General features: G+C 34.8%; 1 long non-coding RNA gene across 1 annotated transcript in view; it reads left to right on the top strand.

The window, feature by feature from the left end:
* Nucleotides 1-14,807, top strand: part of LOC116421222 — a 233,496-nt gene that overhangs the window by 160,931 nt on the left and 57,758 nt on the right. Inside the window, exon 3 of the long non-coding RNA XR_004231517.1 lies at nt 12,448-12,490. This is a non-coding gene — a long non-coding RNA (uncharacterized LOC116421222). The remainder of the gene's footprint in view (nt 1-12,447; nt 12,491-14,807) is intronic.

The raw sequence follows: 14,807 nt of genomic DNA, 5'->3' as shown, positions 1-14,807 counted from the left end.
TACTGAAGTTGATATGATAGTCTCACTTTCCACATTTTATTCCATGATTTAGTATTTTTCTTCTTGCACAAATCAACTATGAGAACATGTAAATTTTACACCCTCTTTCCTAATTTCTTTCCAAGTGTGTTCTTTTCTCCCATCCTTGTTCCTGCTTAATGGTGGCCAGGTGACACAGTGGATAGAGTATCAGGTTTGGAGTCAAGAAGACCTGAATTTAAACCCAGCCTAATAGATTTCCTAGCTGTGGGACCCTGGACAAGTCAATCCTGTTTGTCTTAATTTCCTCCTATATGAAATGAGCTAGAAAAGATGTAGTAAACCATTGTAAAAAGTGTCAATTGTTTGTCAAGAAAACCTGAAATGGAGCCATAAAGATTCAGAAATAACTGCAAATGATTAAATAAAAAATATTTCTTAAGAATAATCTAGTCAGATTTGATTCTTGAGGCAAATATTAAGATCCCAATCAAAGCAGAATTGTTTTTTTTTTAATTTTTGAAGCTTTTTATTTTTAAAACATATGCAAGGACAATTTTTCAACACTGACCCTTGCCAAACTTTGTGTTCCAGTTTTCCCCTCTTCTCCCTATCCCTTCCCCTAGATGGCAACTAATCCAATATATGTTAAACATGGTAAAAATATATATGTAAATCCAATATAAGCAATACACATTTATACAAATATCTTGTGGCACAAGAAAAATCAGATCAAAAAGGAAAAAAAAATGAGAAAGAAATTAAAATTCAATCAAACAACAAAAAGAGTGAAAATGCTATGTTGTGATCCATCCTCATTTCCCTCAGTCTTTTCTCTGGATGTAGATGACTCTCATCATCACAAGATCATTGGAATTGTCCTGAATCATCAAAGTTGATCATCGTATAATATTCTTGTTGCTGTGTACAATAATCTCCTGATTCTGCTCTTTCACTTAGCATTAGTTCATGTAAGTCTCTCCAGGCCTCTCTGAAATCATCTTGCTGGTCATTTCTTATAGAACAATCATATTCCATAACACTCAAAAACCTTAATTGATTCAGCCATTCTCCAATTAATGGGCATCCACTCAGTTTCCAGTTTCTTGTTACTGCAAAAAGAGCTGCCACAAACATTTTTTGCACATTTGGTTACCTTTCCCTCTTTTAAGGTCTCTTAGGTATATAATTTCAGTAGAAACATGCTGGGTCAAAGGGTATGCACAGTTCGATAATTTTTTTTTAGCATAATTCCAAACTGCTCTCCAGAATGGTTGGATGCGTTCACAGTTCCACCAACAATGTATTAGTGTCCCAGTTTTTCCCACTTCCTCTCTAACATTTATCATTATTTCTTTCTGTCATCTTAGCCAATCTGAGATATATCTCAGGGTAGTGGTACCTCAGAGTTGTCTTAATTTGCATTTCTCTGATCAATAGTGATTTAAAAAGCCCCTTTTCATATCACTAGAAATTGCTTCAATTTCTCCATCTGAAAATTGTCTGTTCATATCCTTTGATCATTTATCCATTGTAAAATGGATAGAATTCTTATAAATTTGAGTCAGTTCTCTGTATATTTTCAAAATGAGGCCTTTATGAGAACCTTCCTATTTACAAATGATTTCCCAATTTATTTTATCTCTTCTAATCTTGTGTGCTTTAGTGTTATTGGTACAAACATTTTTCAACTTAATATAATCAAAATTATTTATTTACTGTTTAATAATGATTTCCATTTCTTCTTTGGCCACAAATTCGACACATCTAAGAGCTACACTATCCTTTGTTTTTCTAATTTTCTTATAATGTCAATCCTTATGTCTAAATTCTGAATTTATTTTGATCTTATCTTGGTATATACAGTGTTAGGTGTGGTTCAGTCCCTAGTTTCTGCCATACTAGTTTCCAATTTTCCCAGCAGTTTTTGTAAAATAGTGAGTTTTTAGGTTTGTCAACTACTAGATTATTATAGTCATTGACTATTTTTCCTTTGAACCTAACCTATTCCACTGATTGGCTACGCTGTTTCTTAGCCAGTACCAAATGGTTTTGATGACTGTTGCTTTATAATATAATTTTAGATCTGACACAGCTATGCCACCTTTATTTGCATTTTTTTCATTAATTCCCTTGGGATTCTTGACCTCTTCTTCTTCCACTTGAACTTTGTTATTATTTTTTGTAGTTCTTTAAAATAATTGCTTTGGAGTTTGATTGGTATGGCACTAAATAAGTAGATTAATTTAAGTAGTATTATCATTTTTATTATATTTGCTCAGCCTATCCATGAGTACTTGATATTTTCCAATTGTTTAGATCTGACTTTATTTATGTAGAGAATATTTCATAGTTGTGTTTGTAAAATTCCTGACTTTGCCTTGGCAAATAGATTCCCAAATATTTTATAAGATCGACAGTCATTTTGAATGGAATTTCTCTTTGTGTCTCTTGCTGTTGGATTTTGTTAGTGATGTATAAAAATGCCGATGATTTATGTGGATTTATTTTTTATCTCGCAACTTTGCTAAGTTGTGAATTGTTTTTAGTACTTTTTAAGTTGATTCTCTAGGGTTCTCTAAGTATACCATCACATCATCTGCAAAGAGTGATAATTTGGTTTGCTCATTATCCACTCTAATTCCTTTTATCTCTTTTTCTTCTCTTATTTCCAAAGCTAACATTTCTAATACAATATTGAATAGCATTGGTGATAATGAGCAACCTTGTTTCATCCCTGATCTTATTGGGAATGGTGCTTGTTGGTGTTTTAAGTAGACGTTACTGATCATTTTAAGGAAAACTCAATTTACTCTTATACTCTCTAGTGTTTTTAAACAGGATTGTATGTTGGATTTTATCAAATGCGTTTTTTTTTCATCTATTGAGATAATTATGTGATTTTGGTTGCTTTGGTTATTGATATAGTCAGTTATGCTAATAGTTTTTCTAATATTGAACCAGTCCTACATTCCTGTTATAAATCCTACTTGGTCATGATATATCATCCTGAGGATGACTTTCTGTAATTACTTTGCTAATGTTTTATTTAAGATTTTTCATCAATATTCATTAGGGAAATTGGCCTATAATTTTCTTTCTCTGTTTTCATCCAACTTGGTTTAGGTATCAGCACCATATCTGTGCCATAAAAGGAATTTCTCAGGTTACCTTGTTTCCCTCTTTTTTTCAAATAATTTGCATAGTATTGGCATTAATTGTTCTTTAAATGTTTGGTAGAATTCACATATAAATCCATCTGGTCCTGGAGATAATTTTTTTTAGGGCATTGATTAATAGCTTGTTCTATTTCTATTTCTAAAATGGGACTATTTAAGTAATTTATTTTCTCTTCTATTAATTTGGGCAATTTATATTTTTTGTAATTATTCCTCCATTTCACTTAGATTATAAAATTTATTGACATATAGTTGGGCAAAATAACTTTTTTATTTTCTCTTCATTGATGGAAGGTTCTCCCTTTTCATTTTTGAGACTAACAATTTGATTTTCTTCTTTGCTTTTTAATTAAATTAACTGAAGATTTATCTATTTCATGAAACCATTTCTTAGTTTTATTAATTAATTCTATGATTTTCTTACTTTAAATTTTATTAATCTCCCTTTTGTTTTCAGAATTTAAAATTTGGTGTTTAATTGGGGGTTTTAAATTTGTTCTTTAAATTTTTTTTAGCTTTTTTAGTTGCAAGCCCAATTCATTGATCTTTTTTCCCCTCTATTTTATGCAAATAAGTATCTAGAGATATAAAATTTCCCCTAATAACCACTTTGGCCACATCCCACAAATTTTGGCATGTTGCCTTATTACTGTTATTCTTTTGGATGAAATTATTGAATGTGTCTATGATTTGTTGTTTTACCCACTCATTCTTTAGGATTAGATTATCTAGTTTCCAATTATTTTTTGGTCTATTTTCCCCTGACTTTTTATTGCATATAAATTTTATTCCATCATGATCTGCAAAAAATACATTAATTATTTCTGTCTTGATTTTGAGATTCTTATGCCCTAATACAGGGTCAATTTTTGTATAAATTCCATGTACCACTGAGAAAAAAAAAGCATAGTCCTTTCTGTGTCCATTCACTTTTCTCCAAAGATCTATTATCCCTAACTTTTCTAGAATTATATTTATCTCCTTAAGCTCTTTCTTATTTATGTTGTGGTTTGATTTATCTAGTTCTGAGAGAGCAAAGTTGAGATCCCCCACTAATACAGTTTTGCTGTCTAATTTTTCTTGCAGATCTCTTAATTTCTCCTCTAAGAATTTGGGTACTATACCACTTGGGGCATATATGTTTAGTATTGATATTACTTTGTTATTTATGATACTTTTAAGTGGGTTGTAGTTTCCTTCCTTATCTTTTTTAATTATATATATATATATCTTTTGTTTGATCTGAGATCAGGATTGCTATCCCTACTTTTTTTATTTTTTTTAATGTCAGCTGAAGCATAACAGATTTTGTTCCAGTCTTTTACCTTTACTCTATTTTTAAAAATTTTTTTTTTTACCTTTACTCTAAATTTATCACTCTCCTTTAAATGAGTTTCTTTTAACAACAAATTGTAGAATTCTGGCTTTTAATCCAGTCTGCTATCCACTTCTATTTTATGGGACAATTCGTCCTATTCACATTCACAGATAAAATTACTAACTGTATTTCCTGCCATGTTGTTTACCCCCAATTATACTTTTCTCTTCCCTTTCCCTTTTCCCCTTCTCCCCAGTATTTTATCAGTAATCACCCCTTCCTCAAATAGCCCTTCCCTTTTACAGCCCCTTCCCCTTTCTTACACCTTTCCCCATCTATTTCTGTTCTCCCTTTTATTAACCAACTTCCTTTCTTTCTCCCTTTCCCTTCTACTTCCCTATTAGGGTAAAACAAGCTTCTCTGTGAAGCTAAATTTGTCTGATATTCTCTCTTTGAGTCAAATCTGATGAGAGTAAGATTTACACAATGCTCACCCCCGTCTCCTCTTTCCCTCAATTGCAGCAGGTCTTTTTTGCTTCTTCATCAGATGCAATTTACTTCATTTTAACTCCATTTTTCTCTCCTTTCGCTAGAATTATCTTTCCTCCTCTAGTTTTTTTTTAAATCAGCATAATAAAACCAAATTATACGGGCACCCTCTAAATAAAAGAAATATAGATCTCAAGAGTTAAACATATTATCTTCCCATATAGGGATATCAACTTTTTAACTTTTAAAAGAAAGTTATTTTTCTTTCCTTTTTACCTTTTTTTTTTGTTTCTCTTGAGTTCTGTATTTGAAGATCAAATTTTCTATTCAGCTCTGTTTTTTTTTTATCAGAAATTGATAAAATTCACCTGTTTTACTGAATGTCCATCTTTTTCTCTGAAAGATGATGTTCAGTTTTGCTGGATAGTTGCTCCTTGGCTGCAATGCAAGTTCCATGCCCTTTGATTCTTTAAGGTGGAAAGTTCTAAATCATGGGTAATCCTGATTGTGGGTCCTCAATATTTGAATTGTTTCCTCTTGACTGCTTGCAATATTTTATAATTGAATTGATAATTCTGAAATTTAGCTATGATGTTCCATGGACTTTTCATTTTGGAGTCTCTTTCAGGAAGTGATCAGTGATTTCTTTCAATGGCTATTTTATTCTCTGGGTTTAGGATTTCTGAGCAATATTCCTTGATAATTTCCTGACAGCTGATATCTAGACTCTTTTTTCATCATGATTTTCAGGAAGTCCAATAATCCTTAGACTATTTTTCTTAGATCTATTTTCCAGGTTAGTTGTTTTTCCAGTAACATTTTCTTTTCTTTTCCTTTCTTTTTTGGTTTTGTTTAACTGATTTTTGAATTCTCATTGTGTCATTCACTTCCATTTGTTCTAATTTTTAGTGAATTATTTTCTTCAGTTATCTTTTTAATCTCCTTTCGCATTTGGCCAATTGAACTTTTAAATGTGGTGTTTTGTTCATTGTACTTTTTTCCCATTTCACAAATTCAGTTTTTCAATGAATTGTTTTCTTTTTCACATTTTTTGCTTTTTCTATTTCATCAAATCTATTTGGTAAGGAGTTATTTGATTTTTCCATTTCATCAAATCTATTTTGTAGGGAGTTATATGCTTTTTTATATTTCTTCAAATCTATTTTTAAGGGATCTTCTTCGGATAATTTCTGTTTTTCTTTTTCCAAACCATGTTCCAAAGTTCTCATTTCTTTTTCCCATTTTTCTTCTCTCTTTTAAGATACTTTTTGAAATCTTCTAAGATAACCTTGTGAAATGGGGACCAACTGATATCATTTTGGGGGGCTTCCTTTGGAGCTGATTTGCCTTTAGGATCCTCAAGGTTTGACTTCTCTTGCTCCATAAAAGTTGTCTGTGATCAAAGTTCTGTTTGCTTTTTTGCTCATTTTTAAAATAAGGGTTGAAGTTTGCTCTTACGTCAAAGTGTTGACAGCTACTTAAGTTTGCCCTGGGGCCCATGATACTGACTGACTTCTGGTCCTGGGTAGACATGGCCAGGTCCTATTTTTCTGGGATTCATAATTTCTCAGTATTTGCCTTTTGTATTTGCTGGGGATGTCTCAGGCCAAATTGCTGATCCACTGGCTTGTAACCAGAACAGAGTAGCCTGAGAGCCTTGCAGTAGATTCCCTAGTATAGCAACGCTCTGGCTCCCAGCCCCAACTCTTTGCCCTGAACACTCTGCACTGTATTCTGGGCTCCATAGCTTCTCCCCCTGCCTGATTAAAACAGATCTATTTTGAGGTTCTTCCAAACTTCTTTTGGAAATTTGTTGTTCTCCAAATATTTGCGGGTTCTGTCACTCCAAAACCAGTTCAGAGGCTTAATCTGCTGTTAATTTAGGGGAGATAAGAAGAGATCACATAGAGACATGTCCACTCTCTGCTATCTTGGCTTTGCCTGTTAAGTTAGGCAACTTCTAGTTACTTCAGTTTGTTCACATGTGAAAATGAAGATCAAATGAAATAATATTTGTAAAGCTCTTAGCACTGTGCCTGGAACATAGTAGACATTATTAGCTATTATTATTATAAGTAACATTTTTCATATCATTACATTTTTTCTCTTTCATTTCTTCCAGGTTTTGATGTAATATTTATAGATACCTGTATCTCTGTCTCTGTATGTCTATGTCTCTTTTTATGTGTATTTTTCTCTCTTTCTCTGTCTCTGTTTGTCTGTCTCTAAATCTGTCTCCTCTCTTTTCAGTCTATCTTTTGCATAGTTTTTGATTTTTCATAGTCTTTCAGTATTTGGCGTCTTCTCCCCTTTACTGTTTTCGTCCAACCAGTTCCTGATTTGTTGTTAGTATTTTTGTTGTTGTCACTACCGTTATTATTTTTTATCAGGACTGGACTAGGGATTGGGTGCTTTTGTAAACTTGTCTGGAGTGGTCATGTCCTATTTAGTTATGGTCTCTTTTATCTGGGCTCCTGCTACTATTTCTCCTCTATGACAAGTTTCTGGTCCTACTGCAGTTCCAGCCCTTGAATTCTTTATGGAATGTCTGTGATCAGAATTGTTTCAATTGTCTCAGATCCAAACTCTCCAGAATTCTAACCCTGGAGATTGTGTCCCAGTTTGAGCATTGATGACTCCAGACCCTGCCATGGGCAGAGTGCCCAGAACATTGCAGATTTCTAATCCCTTTTGAGACTTCCTCCTCCAAGAGTCCCGGACTGCTTCTCTTCCCATTGTTGACATCACAGGTCTCTGGACCATGTCATGTCAGAATATGATAGATTTCGCCCTGTACTGGAGTATCTCAATCAGAGCAAAGTCCTTGCATCTGAAATCATTGTGCTCACAGCACTCCATTGGGAGAGCCTGGGGATTCCTGGTCCATTCATTCCATGATTCCTGTCCCTCCCCCCCCCCCCAATAGGGCTGTAGAGGTTTCAGGTACCTTTGGGGCTTCTCTGTTCTGAAGATGGTTAGGCTATTAACATTTTAACCTACACTTTTGATGGCTTCTCTGGAGGAAGGGTTCAATAGGTTTCTAAATTTCTCTTTGTGCAATCTTCGGTTGAATGAAAGAATTGATTTGTGTCTCTGAATTTCTATTTGGACTGGTCCTATTAAAATTGTAAAATCTTTATTCCAATCAATACAGGATTGATGGGTGCTTATCACACAATTATCTTGTCTTAGCATTTTGTGGTGCCCTCTTTCTCAATTACTGGTTTTCTATGATATCAGATGTGAAAAGATCTTGGAGACCAACCAACCCAAAGGAGAACTAGATAGGAAATACATTAATTTGGATTTTCTCTGATCCTTTCAACCTTCAGAGGGATATTGTCACCCCCTTGCAATTCAGTGTTTGCCTAATTTACAGTATTTCACTTTAAGTTGGGCATGAAAAGCATCTCCTTCTCTCATGTTGATCTTTGAACACAAAAAATTTTGTCCAATTAATGCCTTTCATGTATGTCACCAATATTTTGATGGCGGCATATTATAGAATCATAAATACAGAGCTAAACATTTCTTTAGATGTTTTCTAGTTCAATGCCCTTGTTTCAAAGATGACAAAATTTGGACCCAGGGAGTTGAAATGACCTGACCAAACACATCCATACACTAAATGGCAGAGCCATGATTGGAATTCAGGATTTTTACCTCCAAATTTGGTGTTCTTGTCACTCTACTGTGATTTCTAATAGACAAAGGCTACAGCTATTTCTAGAGACAGAGCATGAAATGGATTGAATCTGTATCACTGAAAAACTTTCATCATCAAGGATTATATCTAGCTTAGGGTCCATGAACATATACATACATACATATATATATATATGTATATACATATATAATGTTCTATAATAATAATAATGCAATACATATATTATATGTGATAATATATGTATATAAATTCACATATATACACACATATACATATATAAAACATGACAATGTAATTGATTTCCTTTATAACCTGCATACATATTTTGAGATTGAGTTTATAAACTTAAGCCTAGCTGTGACATAAAGGCAAAAGAACCCCTGACTTCATGATTCAGGTCCTTGATTTCAAAGGCAAGTATGATTAAGGAGCCTCACCTATCCCTTGTCAATCTGGCTTTCTAGATCAGAACATGGAAGGCACCTGATGTCACCCCCTCAGAAAAGGTAATTGAGGTCCAGTGATTGGTGACTTAGTCCAATTTCCACAGGTACTAAGTGGCAGAACTGAGATGTGACCCCAGACTGTTGGATTCCCCAACCAGCACTCTTCACTTTGGCTGTTGGGAAAAATACTCATCTTTTGAGAAAGCCTCCACACTGACCAGTTAGTAAGATAGAATTTTCAAAAACTAAAGTAATTGGTCAGAATGAGGCAGTGGTTTCCAGGACAAGTAACTCAAGTGTTAGAAATGCAGGCAGTCCACATTCTCCCTTCCAGGACAGAGAATTCAAACTTGTCTGGCTTGGGGCAGCTGACAAAATACTTTTAATTATATTATGCAATGATCCAGGAGAAAATAGATAGCTTTTAGCTCCTGACTCTGCTTTCAATGAACTGATTAAAATGCATCCTGTAATGGGGGCCCAGCTGTTCTTGTCATTAACTGATAAGCTATTGCTAGTAATCTTTAGTGATTGCTGAAATTAGGAAGGAGATGCAGATCATATTAAAAGAGGAATAGAAATTGAATCTTATGAAAAAAATAGAATTTCCAGAAAGCAATCTATACTGAGGCTGTGCAGCCATCAGCTTCTGAGGATGACTGGACTTGTCCTTGGCCTTCTGAAGTATCCAGAGCCCCCATACGGATGACTATTCTCTGTCATATTTCACTCCTCTTCCCATGTTCACCCCTACTTCTTTATTAGCCTTCTTAGCTTTCTTAGTCTTCTTCAGCTGATCCACCTCCCACCCCTCTCAGTTATTGTGGTTTTTGTTCAGCTCTGTGGAGTTCTGACTTGATTATTCTCTCTGTCCTATATGTTGATGCATTCAGAGACTTAGAACTAGAAGGATTCTCAGAAGTCAGGCAGTCCACACATCCCCATTATGAAGAAGGCAACGGAGAGATTGTGGGGTCGGCCTTAGGGTTGGAGCTGGAAGATGTCACTAAGATGAAGGCCCCCAATTTACAGATCAAGAAAATGAGCCCTAGAGAATTGAAGGATATGAATAATAACTTAATAGTTTTCTTTTGCTTCTCTTAGACTAGTTAGCTGAGTGACTTGCCTTTCTCTCTAGAGCAGACTGCCCCTCCTCAAAATCACATATTGTTATTTTTTACTACACCCCTTGGCTCTTGAGGTCAGGTGAACATCCTGGCATATTCCTTGTTTCTAACTAATAATTATAGTCCATTATTGTGTAATATCAATCTCTCAGAGACTCATTTTCATCTTCCATTAAATGAACAAATTAGGCTATATATATTCTTAACGTTCCTTCCAGCTGGAAGTTAACATTCGTATAGCACTATATTATTTTATTCTGAAAAACAACCTGGGTGGTAGGTACTACTATTTCCCCCATTTTACATATGAGGAAACTGAGGCTGAGGAATTGTAAAGGATTGTCCTAGGGTCCAAGTGTCTGAGCAGGATTTGATCTTGGACCTTCTGAGAGGGGGGTCCACAAGGTTTACCACAAGTATGACATCAAGGTTAAAGAACCCCCGGTTTACTGTTCAGGTCACTGATCCAAGTTTAGTAAGCTCTTAATTAATTAATAGCCTTTTCTCCATCCTCATTCTTTTTGATTTCTTGGTACTCTCTGACACTATTGATCTCAGTCTTTTTTCTTTCTTTTTCCATGGATGCTGTTATCTCCTGGTTTTCCTCTTATATCCTACTCCTGTGTCCTTTTCTGGTTCTTCTTCCACATCATGTCCATATGGATTCCCCCAAACTCTCCTGTTTCACCTGGTGATCTCCTCACCTTCCAGATTTTCAGTGACCATCTCTATAACCACCAGTCAGACATTCTCTCTCTCTCTCTCTCTCTCTCTCTCTCTCTCTCTCTCTTTCTCTTTCTCTCTCTCTCTGTGTGTATATATATATTTTTTTCTCTAGTCATATATATATATATATACATATATATATATATATGTATATATATATATATATATGACTCTACAGAAGTATAAGGAGGTAATCAGGAAAGTGATACAATAAGGGATTTAATAAGTTTTATCTATCTATAGTCCAAGATGGGAGGATGATACTGTAACTCATTAGAATGTTCTCATTATTATGGCAATGAGAAGGAGTATCTGTCAACAAAGGGCATGGGTGTGAGTTGAATATGCAGGGATATTTTTTTTTCAAAAGTGATTAAATTGAGGTATGAGAGAACACACTAGAACAAATGGAAAGAGAGAAGTGGGATGGTGCAAGCTATCTGCCATAAAAAAGAGGCAAAAAAAAAAAACTTTTACAGTGGAGGGGAAGAGCAGGAAGAAAGGATGAGTGAGCAAACCTAACTCTCATTAGAATTGGTTCAAATAGGAAATGACATATATTCTCAAAAGGGGTATGGGAGTCTATCTTACTTTGCAGGAAAATAAGAGGGGAATGGGATACAGGAAATGGGGAAGAGTGATGAAAGAGAGAGCATATTGGGGGTAGAAGTGGTCAATAGCAAAACATTTTGAAAAGGGATAAGGTGAAAGAAGCGAGACAATAAATGGAGGGAAATACAATTAGTAATAGTAATTGTAAACAATTTTCAAAATAAATTTCTCTGACTGAATATTATTGTTCTCTGAGAAATGATGAGCAGGATGTTGTTAAAGGGAAAAAAAATCCTGGAAAGTCCTTCAGGTATAAAGTAAAATATATTGTATACAAAGTAATAGCAATTCTGGGATGATCAGCTGTAAATGACTTAGTTATTCTCAATAGTGCAATCACCCACACCTACTCTGAAGGCCTTAGGATGAAAAGTCCTATCTATACCCAGAGAAGGAACTGATTGTGTCTGAATACAGATTAAAGCATTTTTTTTCTTTCTCTCTCTCTTTATTTTTAACTTAATTTTTTCTTGAAGGTTTTTATTTTCATAAGGTTATTTATCATTCATTTCATTTTACTTTCATTATTTCAATAATGAAAATTATTTTTATTAACTAGTTGCATTAATTCAAAATATGATTATTTACATTCATTTGAAAGACATGTTTTTTTTCACAAATTGATTTTTATGGAAATGTTTTGTATAACTTCACATGTGATTTCTTAATTGTGGATGGAGATAAGGGAGAGAAAGTAGAACACAAAAAAATTAAAAACAAATTGAATGTAACTGGAGGAAAATTAAATAAATTAATTAATTTTTAAAAAAAGCAATATTATCAGAAAATTCTGAAGGATTTATGATGAAAGGTGCTGTCCATCTGTGGAAAAAAAATTATTGGATTTTGAATGAAGATCAAAGATATTTTTCTTTATTTTTTTTCTTATCTGTTTTTTTCACAGTCATTCTGTGGAATTGTATTTTGTAAGACTACACATGTACAAGGTAAGTCAAACTGCTTGCTCTTTCAGTAGGAGGTGGGAGATGGGAGAAAGGGAAGGAAAACTTATAACTCAAAATTTGAACAAAATATTGAAAAATAAAGTTAAAAAAGAACCTGGATTCCACACTGGTATTTGTTGAGCTGAAGTCTAATGTGCGTTGTACGATACCACAGCATAAACACTCCATCCACCTTTTTGTGTTGCTTCACTGGTCCTATGGTATAATGAAATCGATATTTTAGCTTCAAACAGTCTGACTGTAACACTACAGGGATAATGTGGAGAAGCAAATGGAAACATGATGCTGAATAGATTCTAAGAAAAGAAGCTAGGAGACAACCCAGGAGCCCCCGGGAGCTGAATTATGTGGGGACATGGGGTGCCCCCGCTCTCAGGACAAGCCAGTTCTCCTGGGACAGTGCTCTTCTTAGATTCATGTTCCTATGCCTTTCTTAACGAGGGCAAGTCCTCATGATCTTAAGTTGGCATCTTTTATCAGTTCAGAACCTGGGCCTGGGACAGTGTATAAGAAGCCTGGGAGGCTGGGGAATGAGAGCCGGCCTCAAATCCTACAAGGCCCTAATTTTGAAACTGTATTTGCTTCTATTGGACCAAAAAAAAAAAAAAAAAGAACTGGGATCAATGGAGAAAAAAGATGGCAGCTTTAAGGCAAGAAAAATAGCCTAATAATGAGATCTATGAAAAGGTGGATCCAGCTTTCTTGGGAGTGTTCTGCTTTAATGGAATTATTTAGGCACTGGTGACCCCTTTTAAGTTTTCTCAGTCAGTCACTCACTTAAAAGATATTTATTAAACACTTACTGTATGTCAGGCAGGGTATAAGCAAGACATCTTTTAAGCACTTATTATATATTAGGCAGGGTACCAAGCAAGGCACTGATTAAGCACTTATTGCTAAACAGGGCATTTATTAAGCACTTATTGCATGTCAGATAGGATGCTAAACAAATCATTTATTAAGCACTTATTGTGTAACAGGCAGGATACTAAGCAAGGCACTTATTTAGCATTCACTGTATGTCAGGCAGGTGCTAAGCAAGGCGATTATTAAGCATTTATTATATATCAGGGAGGGTACCAAGCAAGGTATTTATGAAACACTTATTGCTAAACAGGGCATTTATTAAGCACTTATTGCATGTCAAGTAGGATACTAAACAAGTCATTTATTAAGCACTTATCATGTATCAGGCAGTATACAAAACATTTATTAAGCATTTACTATATGTCATACAGGGTACTAAGCAAGACCTTCTTAAGTACTTATTATTTAACAGGTAGGGTACCGGGCAAGGCCTTTATTAAACACTTACTGTGTGTCAGACAGGTTGCTAAGCCCTGGAAGTACACAGAAGGGTCAAGTTTCAGTCATATTCTAATGGAGGTGACAACATGCTGTGTACCTGCAAATGTAAATGGAAGGTGGTCCCAAACAAACTCTAGTCCAATGGCTTGGACAACTAGGGCCCAGGCAGGGGCAGTATTTTGCTCAAGATCACTCAGGAGGTCAGACATAAAGCTGGGATCCCAACTAATTTGATATATTCCCAAATCAGCATCCTTTCCAGTACATCACACTGACCCTATTGGTCAACGAAATCTCTTCTGATTCTGAAATTCTTAGATCCCCTCGTTCCTGACTAAGCCCTCTTGTGTGTGCTGTATCTCTGGGCAAACCAACAGTCCTACTCTGTACCTCAGTTTCCACATCTATATAAAAGGACTTGGCCTATCTGGTTGCTAAAGTTCTCTCTATTTTAAGCAGTCTTTAAAATGTAGTTGATTTTTGTAAAGTAGAGTTTAGTTATTTCAATGACTTTCAGTCCAGTTCGATGAACGTTTCCTGGAATATTGTAGTAATTAGTTTGCCACTTCCTTCTGAATTATGCCCTGAATCTGTATAGCCACACAGGTGCATGATCATGCAGAAAAATTATCTTTCCATGCCCTTGTTAGACCTCAGTTTACTCGTCCTTTACCAGTCCTTCTTCCTTGCTGTGTTTCTTCCAATTTTTTTTTGCTCCTGCATTTAAGATATATTTTCTAATCTAAATTTTGTTTTAGGATGAAAATGATTCCCAGTCAATACTTTTTTATTAGCCGAGGAGGAAATGTGATGTCGAAGCTTTTTTCCTGGAATGATTTCATAATCTGCAGTTTGTTAATGAGGTTCATTAATACATCTTAAAGCAGTTCAGACAAAAAGATGGTGTATTTATTATGCTCCTACTGACACCTCCAGCTTTCATAGCCTGGAGCTCAGAGTCAGAAGGACTGATTTTAAAACCTGTACCCCA

The sequence above is a fragment of the Sarcophilus harrisii genome, chromosome 2, assembly GCF_902635505.1.
Source record: "Sarcophilus harrisii chromosome 2, mSarHar1.11, whole genome shotgun sequence".
Taxonomy (NCBI): Eukaryota; Metazoa; Chordata; class Mammalia; order Dasyuromorphia; family Dasyuridae; genus Sarcophilus; species Sarcophilus harrisii.
This window is presented reverse-complemented; position numbering and strand designations above follow the sequence as displayed.